The sequence below is a fragment of the Mustelus asterias genome, chromosome 28, assembly GCF_964213995.1.
Source record: "Mustelus asterias chromosome 28, sMusAst1.hap1.1, whole genome shotgun sequence".
NCBI lineage: Eukaryota > Metazoa > Chordata > Chondrichthyes > Carcharhiniformes > Triakidae > Mustelus > Mustelus asterias.
Window position 1 is genome coordinate 27,028,999 of NC_135828.1, and position 12,244 is coordinate 27,041,242.

General features: G+C 47.3%; 1 protein-coding gene across 1 annotated transcript in view; it reads left to right on the top strand.

The window, feature by feature from the left end:
• The window catches only part of LOC144480348 (uncharacterized), a 420,372-nt gene that overhangs the window by 381,480 nt on the left and 26,648 nt on the right, over positions 1-12,244 (top strand). The gene's annotated exons all lie outside the window — the stretch shown is intronic.

Below are 12,244 nucleotides of genomic sequence, written 5' to 3' on the forward strand. Positions count from 1 at the left end.
TGTGTTGGCATGGATGGGGCATGGGGAGCAATGAGGATGAGAAGTGGAACATAGGTTGGCAGGGAGGAGTTGAGGGAACACTGAGGGTGGATGGGGGGTATGTGTTGGCATGGATGGGGCATGGGGAGCAATGAGGATGAGAGGTGGAACATAGGTTGGCAGGGAGGAGTTGAGGGAACACTGAGGGTGGATGGGGGGGTATGTGTTGGCATGGATGGGGCATGGGGAGCAATGAGGATGAGAGGTGGAACATAGGTTGGCAGGGAGGAGTTAAGGGAACACTGAGGGTGGATGGGGTGGTATGTGTTGGCATGGATGGGGCATGGGGGGGGAGGGAGGTTAGGGGGTAATAGCTGGAGGGCCTAATATTTAACAGCATAGCGGGGACCGACTCACCAAGAAGCAAGGCAGGCCTTTTAACTAGCCTACCTCAGCACTCGTGTCCCTAGTGGCTGCCCCCAAGCTGCGTCTGGAGATGGTCAACCTAATCCCGGCATGCACCTGTCCACCCCTCACCACCGGAAGGAAGATTCTGAATTTGAGGCCTGTTTCCTGAGGTGGGTACGACGAGATGGGGGAATGTCTGACTGTGCCATCTCCCCCAGGAGCAGAAAGTCCTCAGTGTTTCAGCATCTGGTAATCTGCCACACGCACAACATCGGTGCCAAATCTCTGGGAGAGGAATCTGAACTTGAAGCTTTCTCTCGGGAGGTTACGCCTCGGATTAAAGAACAGAGTCTCGTTAGGTTTGACATAAAAACTGAAAGAGAGACAATAATCAATGATAAAATGCACTTCACCGAGACCAATTTCCACAAAGGAAAAAGGGAAGTAGTCGCGATATCATGAAAAGGAACAAGGACAAATAAGCCAGTTCTCAAACCACAGGAAGTGTTTAAACTGGAGATGATTGGGGAAGAGAGTTTCACACAATTATATTCACAGCTGACAGTGAAACCACAGATCAATAACACCGAGAGATCCACTTCTAAACAACACAGAAAGGTAAATCAACAGATGAGCACAAATTAATTTGACACGAGTTAACACTAAGTTAGTGTGGGAGTATAATGGACAAAGGGGTGGGTGAGGCATATTGAGTTGACATGAGTTGGCACCAAGTTGGCATAAGAACTACAACGGGTCATGATGATGAGTAGAGGTCTTGAGTTGCCATTAAATTGGCGTAAGGGCTATTAGGCTTAATGAAGATAAGGTCATGTCACCACAGTCCCAGATGACCATAGGCTGCTCTCTCCTTTGAAGGGGAGAGCTGATTGGTGGTGATTTAACCCGAGGGTCATCACACCTCAGACAAGGGGCAAGGCTGAGAAGGCGGAGCCTTCAGGAATAATCTCAGTCGGTACGGGAACGGGATGCTGTTGGCATCGCTCTGCATCACTAACCAGTCGTCCAGGCAACTGAGCGAAACCGACCCCCAAGGAATTTAATAGCTCAGAAATGCTCGGAAAAACATGAAAAATTAATGAGGGGGTAATGGACGGGAGGATGGAGGGGGGCTGGACGGGGTGATATAGGGGGGATGGAGGGGGTGATGGAGGGGGTGATGGAGGGGGTGATGGAGGGGCTGATGGAGGGGCTGATGGAGGGGCTGATGGAGGGGCTGATGGAGGGGGTGATGGAGGGGGTGATGGAGGGGGGGGATGGAGGGGGTGATGGAGGGGCTGATGGAGGGGCTGATGGAGGGGCTGATGGAGGGGCTGATGGAGGGGGTGATGGAGGGGGTGATGGAGGGGGTGATGGAGGGGGGGATGGATGGGGGATGGAGGGGGGGATGGAGGGAGGGGATGGAGGGAGGGGATGGACGGGGGGGATGGAGGGGGGGAATGGAGGGGGTGATGGAGGGGCTGATGGAGGGGGTGATGGAGGGGGTGATGGAGGGGGGGATGGATGGGGGATGGAGGGGGGGATGGAGGGGGGGATGGAGGGAGGGGATGGAGGGAGGGGATGGAGGGGGGGGATGGAGGGGGGGAATGGAGGGGGTGATGGAGGTGGGGGATTGAAGGGGGATGGAGGGGGTTGGAGGGGGGCATGGAGGGGGGGATGGAGGGAGGGATGGAGCGGGGGATGGAGCGGGGGATGGAGCGGGGGATGGAGCGGGGGATGGAGCGGGGGATGGAGGGGAGGATGGAGGAGAGGATGGAGGAGAGGATGGAGGGGAGGATGGAAGGGGGAATATAGGGGGTAATGTCCTCAAAGACTTCCAGTAAATTAGTTAAACATGACCTGCCTTTCATTAATCCGTGCTGCGTCTTACCAATGGGACAATTTATATCCAGATGTCTGGCTGTTTCTTCCTTGATGATAGATTCAATCATTTTCCCTACTACAGAAGTTAAGCTAACCGACCTATAGTTACCTGCCTTTTGTCAACCTCCTTTTTTGAACAGTGGCGTCACATTTGCTGTTTTCAATCTGCGGGAACCACCCCAGAGTCCAGCGAATTTTGGTAAATTACCACTAGTGCATTTGCTATTCCTCCCGCCATCTCTTTTAGTACCCTGGGATGCATTCCATCAGGACCAGGAGACTTGTCTACCTTTAACCCCATTAACTTGCCCAACACTACCTCTTTCGTGATAATGATAGTTTCTAGGTCCTCACCTGCCATAGCCTTCCTGTCATCAATTTTTGGCATGTTATTTATGTCTTCCACTGTGAAGACCGACACAAAATACCTGTTCAATGCCTCAGCCATTTTCTCATTTCCAGTTATTACATCCCCCTTCTCATCCTCTAAAGGATCAATGTTTACTTCAGCCACTCTTTTTCGTTTCATATATTTGTAGAAACTTTTGCGATCTGTTTTTATATTCTGAGCTAATTTACTCTCATAATCCATCTTACTTTTCTTTATAGCTTTTTTCATGGCTTTCTGGTGACCTTTAAAAATTTCCCAATCCTCTAGGTTCCCACTAATCTTTGCCACTTTGTATGGATTTTCTTTCAATTTGATACCCTCCTTTATTTCCTTAGATATCCATGGCTGATTATCTCTTTTTCTACAGTCCTTCCTTATCACTGGTATTTACTTCTGCTGAGCACTGTGAAAGATCACTTTGAAACTCCTCCACTGTTCCTCAATTGTCCCACCATAAAGTTTTTGCTCCCAGTCTACCTTAGCCAACTCCTCCCTCATCCCTTTATAGTCTCCTTTGTTTAAGCACAAGACACTGGCATTGGATTTTACCTTCTCACACTCCATCTGTATTTTAAATTCAAGCATACTGTGATCGCTTCTTCCAAGACGATTCCTAACTGGAAGATCATTAATTATTCCCGTCTCATTACACAGGACCAGATCTAGGATAGCTCGCTCCCTCATGGGTTCCACTACATACTGTTCGAGGAAACTCTTGCCGATACATTCTATGAACTCCTCCTCAAGGCTGCCTTGACCGACCTGTTTTGACTAATTGACATGTAGATTAAAATCCCCCATGATAATTGCTGTACCATTTTTACATGCATCAGTTATTTCCTTGTTTATTGCTCGCCCCACCATGTTGATATTATTTGGCAGCCTATAGACTACGCCTATCTGACTTTTTTTCCTTACTCTTTCTAATTTCCACCCAAATTAATTCAATGCTTTTCTCCATAGAACCGATATCATCTCTCACTGCCGCCCTGATGTCATCCTTAAATATCAGAGCTACACCACCTCCCTTACCTTCCTGTCTGTCCTTCCGAATAATCTGATTACTCCTGGATACTTAACTCCCAGTCGTGACCTCCCTGCAACCATGTCTCTGTAATGGCCACCAAATCATACTCGTTCGCGATGATTTGTGCCGTCAACTCATTTGCCTGGTTTCGAATGCTACGAGCATTCATAGTAATTCATAGTGTAAAGTGCTCTGATGCTAGTTTTTATACCTTCTTTTTGAATCCTAACACCTCCTGAGCTCTTCTCCCTTTTTTAAGTTTTTTGTAATTTTCCTTGTAGTTAAAACCTCCTTCCTTGCAGCCAAGAGGGAGTTGGTCAGTGTTGACTGTAACTCCCTCTGGTGGCTGACATTGCAATCTCCTGTTTATCAGAAATGCTGTAAGAAGTTTAACAACACCAGGTTAAAGTCCAACAGGTTTATTTGGTAGCAAAAGCCACACAAGCTTTCGGAGCCCCAAGCCCCTTCTTCTGAATTGTGTTGGGCAAGTTAATGGGGCTAAAGGTAGACAAGTCTCCTGGTCCTGATGGAATGCATCCCAGGGTACTAAAGGAGATGGCGGGAGAAATAGCAAATGCACTAGTGGTGATTTACCAAAATTCGCTGGACTCTGGGGTAGTTCCCGCAGATTGGAAAACAGCAAATGTGACGCCACTGTTTAAAAAAGGAGGTAGACAAAAGGCGGGTAACTATAGGCCGGTTAGCTTAACTTCTGTAGTAGGGAAAATGATTGAATCTATCACCAAGGAAGAGATAGCGAGACATCTGGATATAAATTGTCCCATTGGTAAGACGCAGCACGGATTAATGAAAGGCAGGTCATGTTAACTAATTTACTGGAAGTCTTTGAGGATATTACCCCCTATATTCCCCCTTCCATCCTCCCCTCCATCCTCCCCTCCATCCTCCCCTCCATCCCCCCCTCCATTCCCCCCCTCCATCCCCCCTCCATCCCCTCCTCCATCCCCACCTCCATCACCCCCTCGGTCCCCCCCTCCATCCCCTCCCTCCATCACCCCCTCCATCACCCCCTTCATCACCCCCTTCATCACCCCCTCCATCCCCTCCCTCCATCAGTCCCTCCATCCCCTCCCTCCATCACCCCCTCCATCATCCCCTCCATCAGCCCCTCCATCACCCCCTCCATCAGCCCCTCCATCACCCCCTCCATCACCCCCATCCATTCCCCACCTCCATCCCCCCCTCCATCCCCTCCCTCCATCCTCCCGTCCATTACCCCCTCATTAATTTTTCATGTTTTTCTGAGCATTTCTGAGCTATTAAATTCCTTGGGGGTCGGTTTTGCTCAGTTGCCTGGACGACTGGTTAGTGATGCAGAGCGATGCCAACAGCATCCCGTTCCCGTACTGACTGAGATTATTCCTGAAGGCTCCGCCTTCTCAGCCTTGCCCCTTGTCTGAGGTGTGGTGACCCTCGGGCTAAATCACCACCAATCAGCTCTCCCCCTCAAAGGAGAGAGCAGCCTATGGTCATCTGGGACTGTGGTGACATGACCTTATCTTCATTAAGCCTAATAGCCCTTACGCCAATTTAATGGCAACTCAAGACCTCTACTCATCATCATGACCCGTTGTAGTTCTTATGCCAACTTGGTGCCAACTCATGTCAACTCAATATGCCTCACCCACCCCTTTGTCCATTATACTCCCACACTAACTTAGTGTTAACTCGTGTCAAATTAATTTGTGCTCATCTGTTGATTTACCTTTCTGTGTTGTTTAGAAGTGTATTACTGTGTTTACCCCAGTCCAACACCGGCATCTCCACATTATCAGAAATGCACCAATCATTGGACAATGATTGCAGAAATCATCTTTATTTTGCTACGACCAGGTGAGGGGGTTGGTTCTCCTCTCTGCCCTTTCCTCTTCCTTTGACCACGACAGGTTTTTATCATTTGAGAAAGGTATATTTGCCAGTTCCGGGACTACTTAACTGTTTTCATGTTGTGAGTATTAAATAACTAAAAGGATAGGTTTTCTTGAGTTTAATAAAGAAGGAGGTTAACTTTCGAATACTTTAACTAATATAAGTAAAATATAAAATAGAGACTAACTTTCGCACATATATGTGGGGCGGCACAGTAGCACAGTGGTTAGCACTGCTGCTCCACAATGCCAAGGACCCGGGTTCGATTCCCGGCTTGGGTAACTATCTGTGTGGAGTTTTCATACTCTCCCCGTGTCTGTGTGGGTTTCCTCCCACATTCTGAAAGACGTGCTAGTTAGGTGCATTGACCTGAACAGGCGCTGGACTCTGGTGACTAGGGGAATTTCACAGTAACTTCATTGCAGTGTTAATGTAACCCTTACTGTGACTAATAAATAATTTCTTTTTAAACTTAAAACATGTATGGACACACACACACGCATGCAAACACAAACACACTCACAAACACACACGCGCATACACACATAGGCACACAGAGGAGGTGATAGCCTAGTGGTATTATCGCTGGGCTATTAATCCAGAAACTTAGCGAATGTTCCGGGGGCCCGGGTTCAAATCCCGTCACAGCAGATAGTGGAATCTAAATTCAATAAAAATATCTGAGATTAAGAATCTACTGGTGACCATGAAATCATTGTCGATTGTCGGAAAAACCCATCTGGTTTGCTAATGTCCTTTGGGGAAGGAAATCTTACCCGGTCTGGCCTACATGGGACTCCAGAGCCACAGCAATGTGGTTGACTCTCAACTGCCCTTGGGCAACGAGGGATGGGCAGTAAATGCTGGCCAGCCAGCGACGCCCGTGTCCCATGAATGAATTTAAAAAACACACGCACTCACACACACACAAACGCACACACACAAGCACGCTCACATACATGCATGCATTCATGCACACACACACACGCACGTATACACCCATGCACGCACACACACAGACAAAATTTTAAAAAATTAAATGAGAATACAATCTGTAGTTTGGAGCTGGCTTCAGGCTGATTTGATGGTTCTCATGTTTACGATGTAAAGGTTTGAGTGACTGAGTTAGTTGTTCTTCAGAAGACAGAGGTGCTGGGTTGGATTCTGTTATGAAATTTCTGCCTTACAGTAGGGACACGCCTAGATGGCCACAACCAACGAACAGGGTTCGGAGTTTACCAGGTGGGTTGGAGAAAAAAGGAGGCGCCCAGTTCTCTGAGAATACATGTGCTTTAAAAAAGATACAGTGGGTTGGCTTGTCATGTGACCACTCTCCTCCAACTGCTTACTTAACCTATCAATATCTCTTTGTAAACTGCTTGTATCCCTCTCGCAACTTGCCTTTCCAACTATTATTGTGCAAATTTGGTTACAGTACATTCACTTCCTTCCTCCAAGTCATTAATATATATCGTCAACAGTTGTGGTCCCAGCACTGGTTACAATGAAGGTCAACCCACGGAAAGCCAATTCTCTATCCCTGCCAATGTACTACCTCCAACACCATGGCGGGGCCTTACCTTATTTTCCAATACGGCTCCATTTTAGCCCTTAAAATTCAGCACAACCCCAACCGCCAATAAAAAGGAACCAGCATAAATTAGCATTCATCCATAATTATTAAAATTTGAATATTATAGATCCACAGACCATAAATACATCATATAAATATTAAAATCTGTGTATTCAAAGTACCTTGTAAAGATGTTATTGTTTTATGTACTCACCAGTCCATTACTTCACCTAAGCTGTTCCAAGTCATGTACCTTGGCCAGGAAGCATTGGAAGCTCAGGTTGAGGATGTTGAGGTGGCTGGTGTTGAGTCCAGGTTGTTCCTCAGTGCCAGGGTGATAGGGTTGGGATCAGCCGACCATAGTTCACAGGAGGAAGCATTGACGCCCGGTTCCATGGTCTATGGAATTCATTGCCCCAACATGGCTTTGGAGGCAGTACATTGGCAGGGATAGAGAATTGGCTAATGGGCAGGAAACAGTGAATAGGGATAAGGGGTTCTTTTTGAGGTTGGTGAAATTGATTTGATTTGATTTATTGTCACATGTATTAACTTAGCGAGAAGTATTGTTTCTTGCACGCTATACAGACAAAACATAGATAAGGAAATGAGAGAGTGCAGAATGTTATGTTACACTCATAGCTTGGGTGTAGAGAATGGTCAACGTAATGCAAGATAAGTCCATTCAAAAGTCTGACAGCAGCAGGGAAGAAGCTGTTCTTGAGTCGGTTGGTACGTGACCTCAGAATTTTGTATCTTTTTCCCGAAGGAAGAAGGTGGAAGAGAGAATGTCCGGGGTGCATGGGGTCCTTGATTATGCTGGCTGCTTTGCCGAGGGAGAAGGTGGTGAAGAAGGCATATGGCATGCTTGCCTTTATAGGACGGGGCATAGAGTATAAAAGTTGGGGTCTGATGTTGCAGATGTATAGAACGTTGGTTCTGCCGCATCTGGAATACTGCGCCCAGTTCTGGTCGCCGCACTACCAGAAGGACGTGGAGGCTTTAGAAAGAGTTCAGAGGAGGTTTACCAGGATGTTACCTGGTATGGAGGGGCTTAGTTATGAGGAGAGATTGGGGAAACTGGGGTTGTTCTCCCTGGAAAGACGGAGGATGAGGGGAGACTTAATAGAGGTGTATAAAATTATGGAAGGCATAGATAGGGTGAACGGTGGGAAGCTTTTCCCCAGGTCGGTGGTGACGTTCACGAGGGGTCATAGGTTCAAGGTGAAGGGGGGGGAGGTTTAACACAGATATCAGACGGACATATTTTACACAGAGGGTGGTGGGGGCCTGGAATGCGCTGCCGGGCAAGATGGTGGAGGCGGGGACACTGGGAACATTTAAGACTTATCTAGACAGCCATATGAACGGAGTGGGAATGGAGGGATACAAAAGAATGGTCTAGTTTGGACCAGGGAGCGGCGCGGGCTTGGAGGGCCGAAGGGCCTGTTCCTGTGCTGTATTGTTCTTTGTTCTTTGTAGCGGGAAGTGTAGACAGAGTCAATGGATGGGAAGCTGGTTTGCGTGATGGATTGGGCTACATTCACAACCTTTTGTAGTTTCTTGGAGGCCAGGTCATTGAGTGTATTTGAGACAGAGATAGAGAGGCTCTTGATTGGTAAGGGGATCAAAGGTTACGGGAAAAGGTGGGAGAATGGGGATGAGAAACATATCAGCCATGATTGAATGGCGGAGCAGACCTGATGGACCGAATGGCCTAATTCTGCTCCTATATCTTATGGAAGTGGCAGCAGAAATTTTGTGCTCAAATCTCCAGAGTGGGGAATTGTACTGGGGACATAGGTTTAAGGTACGTGGGGAAAGGTTTAGAGGAAATGTACGAGGCAAGTTTTTGTACACAGAGGGTGGTGAATATCTGGAACGCGCTGCCCGGGGAGGTGGTGGGAGCAGGAACAATAGCGGCATTTAAGGGGCAACTAGACAAATACATGAATAGGATGGGAATGGAGGGATACGGACTCCGTAAGTGCATACGGTTTTAGTTTAGGCAGGCATCATGACTGGTGCAGGCTGGGAGGGCCGAAGGGCCTCTTCCTGTGCTGTACTGTTCTTTGTTGAACCTCTGACTGAGAGGTGAGAGAGGTATCCACTGAACTGCAACGAGATCTTTAAGAACCGACTTGATCTTATTTTAATAAAACATTTGCTCCTGAAGTGAGTCTTGAAGCTGGAATGGGGTGAAAAAAGTAATGAAACAAAGGAAAAATACACTGCCTGGTGAAAGTTAGCCAAGGTCAATACAGTGCAGCCCGAACAATTAAGGAGCTGGATTTTCTCCCTTGCTCTGTTTGTCAAAGAAATAAGAGTTTCTATGAATCATGATCTACCACTTGCCCGCCCTACTTCATAATGGATGTTGATACTTTAGATAAGGTTCAGGAAGAGATACTGGGATGTTTCTGGGCCTCGAGGGATCTAATTAGGAAGAAAGGCTTGCTGACTACATTTATTTATGTTGGAGAGGATTGAGCGGAAGGTGATAAAGGGCACAGATAAGGTCACAGTAAACCAGTTACTGAACTCAGAGAGAATGAGCAACAACAGGTCAAGAGGAATGCAAAATCCAGAAACCGCGGCCAGGTTTGGAGTTTGGAAAAGTGCTTTTTTCCGTTGCAAGGCGATGGGGATGTGCAACAGACTCCCCGAGAAGGGAGCTGGTTTGCGGACATTCAACAGTTTTATAAAAGGAGCGGTCAACAGTTAGAACTATACAGCACAGGAACAGGCCCTTCGGCCCACCAAGCCCGCACTGATATGCGGTTTCTATCCCTCTATTCACCTCTTATTCATTTGTCCATCAAGATGTACCTTGAACATTGCTAACGTGCCTGTTTCCACTGGCAGTGTGTTCCAGCACCCACCACCCTCTGTGTGAAAACCTTTCCCCGCACGTCTTCCCTAAACTTACCCCCTCTCACCTTAAACCTGTGCCCTACTGTAGTCGCCCTTCCACCCTGGGAAAAAGCCTCTGACTGTCCATCCTGTCTATGCTTTTTATAATTTTATAAACTTCTATCAGGTCTTCCCTGCCCCCACCAACCAGCCTCCGTCTTACCAGTGAAACAATCCGAGTTTATCCAACCTCTCCTCATACCTAAAACCCTCCAGACCAGGCAACATCCTGGTAAACCTTCTTTGCACTCTCTCCGAAGCATCCACGTCCTTCTGGTAGTGTGATGACCAGACCTGCACGCAATATTCCAAGTGCGGCCTAACTAAAGTTTTATAAATCTGCAATATAACTTGCCAACTTTCATACTCGATGCCCCGGCCGATGAAGGCAAGCATGCCATATGCCTTCTTGACCACCTGTGTTGCCACTTTCAGGGATCTGTGGACCTGGATGCCCAGATCCCTCTGAATGTCAATGCTCCTAAGGGTTCCGCCATTTACTGTCTCATTCTCACCCTGAATTTGATCTCCCAAAATGCTGAAGGAGACATTATTAGTGTCACTTAAGTAGCAGTTTGAGAAAACAGGGCGATCTGTGGGAAAGAGGCAAAGTCCTTCAACTCTGATGGGCAGTCACCAAATCTAATGCATGCTCAAACGCCCAACTCGCTCGAGTGTTTGCGCTCTCTGCCTCTAGGAACAGACAGACCATTCCACACAGTGGAAAACCATCTCTGTGGTGTTTGCCCCCTTTAAGGGTAAAACTGCAGAGGGGGTCATCTGACCCAGGTAACCAATCAGGGACCAGAGTGAGGAATCACTCAGACAAGCCCTGGCTTGTCTAGTTGATTTGCTCCAATAAAGTCTACTTCGTCCTGCCACCTTCACTGAGCTGTGTACCTCCATCTCCAAGTTCCTCTACTCCTGCACCCCCTTTAAAATTGCACAATTTAGTCGATATTGCCTCTCCTGATTCTTCCTGCAAAATGTATCACTTCACACTTTTCCTTTATATTTTATCTGCCACAAAGAGTAAAAGAGCAAGGAAGTTATTCAAATCCTCTGTACATCACTCCTCAGAGGGCATTCTGTCCAATTCTGGACCTCACACTTTCAAAAGGGCTTGGACAGGAGGTTGGTACTGGGGATGAGGGATTTCCACTAAGTGGAGAGGCTTTCCTAAAATGATGACCTTTCATTCCAGATTTGCCCCACAAGAGGAAACATCCTCTCCACATCGACTTTGTCAATCCCCTTTATTATCTTATAAAGAGAGTCACCATAGTCCCAGATGACCATAGCTTGCAGTGGGGAGATAGTAGATGACTTCTGGTGATCTAACCTGAAGATCGCCACACCTCAGGAAAGGGACAAGGTTGAGAAGGTGGGGCCTTCATGAATAATCTCAGCCGCTACGGGAACTGAACGCACGATGTTAGTATTGCTTTGCATCACAAACCAGATATCCAGCTAACTGAGCTAACCAACTTCCCAGGTACATTCTGAATTGTAACCGACTTCAGGTCTATCTCATGTACCTCAATTAGATCTCCGCTCATTCTTCCAAACTCTCGAGTGTACAGGTCCAATCTCTCTTCATAAGACTCAAACATTGGCTTGGTTCTCTCCCCTTAGATGCTGTCAGACCTGCTGAGATTGTCCAGCATTTTCTGTTTTTGTACTAAATCTTTTGGAATTCTCCACAGTGGTGTGAGATGAGACAGATCTGTGACATATTTTCCCAATAGCAACACCGGGAGCCCTGTGGTAATATTGGTAGAGTGGTTAGCACTGCTGCCTCACAGTTCGATTCCTGACTTGGGTCACAGTCTGTGTGGAGTTTGCACGTTCTCCTCGTGTCTGCGTGGGTTTCCTTGAGGTGCTCCGGTTTCCTCCCACAGTCCAAAAATGTGCAGGTTAGGTTGATTGGCTATGCTAAATTAACCCTAGTTTTGAGTGGATTATCAGGATAAATATGCGGGGTTATGGGGATAGGGTGGGATTGTTGTCAGTGCAGGCTCGATGGGCCAAATGGCCTCCTTCTGTACTATAGGGATTCTATAGGGATAAGGATTCTATGATTCTATAGGTTATTGAGTTGGATGATCAGTTATGATCGTAATGAATGGCAGAGCAAGCTCGAAGGGCCAAATGGCCTCCTCCTGCTCCTGTCTTTCTA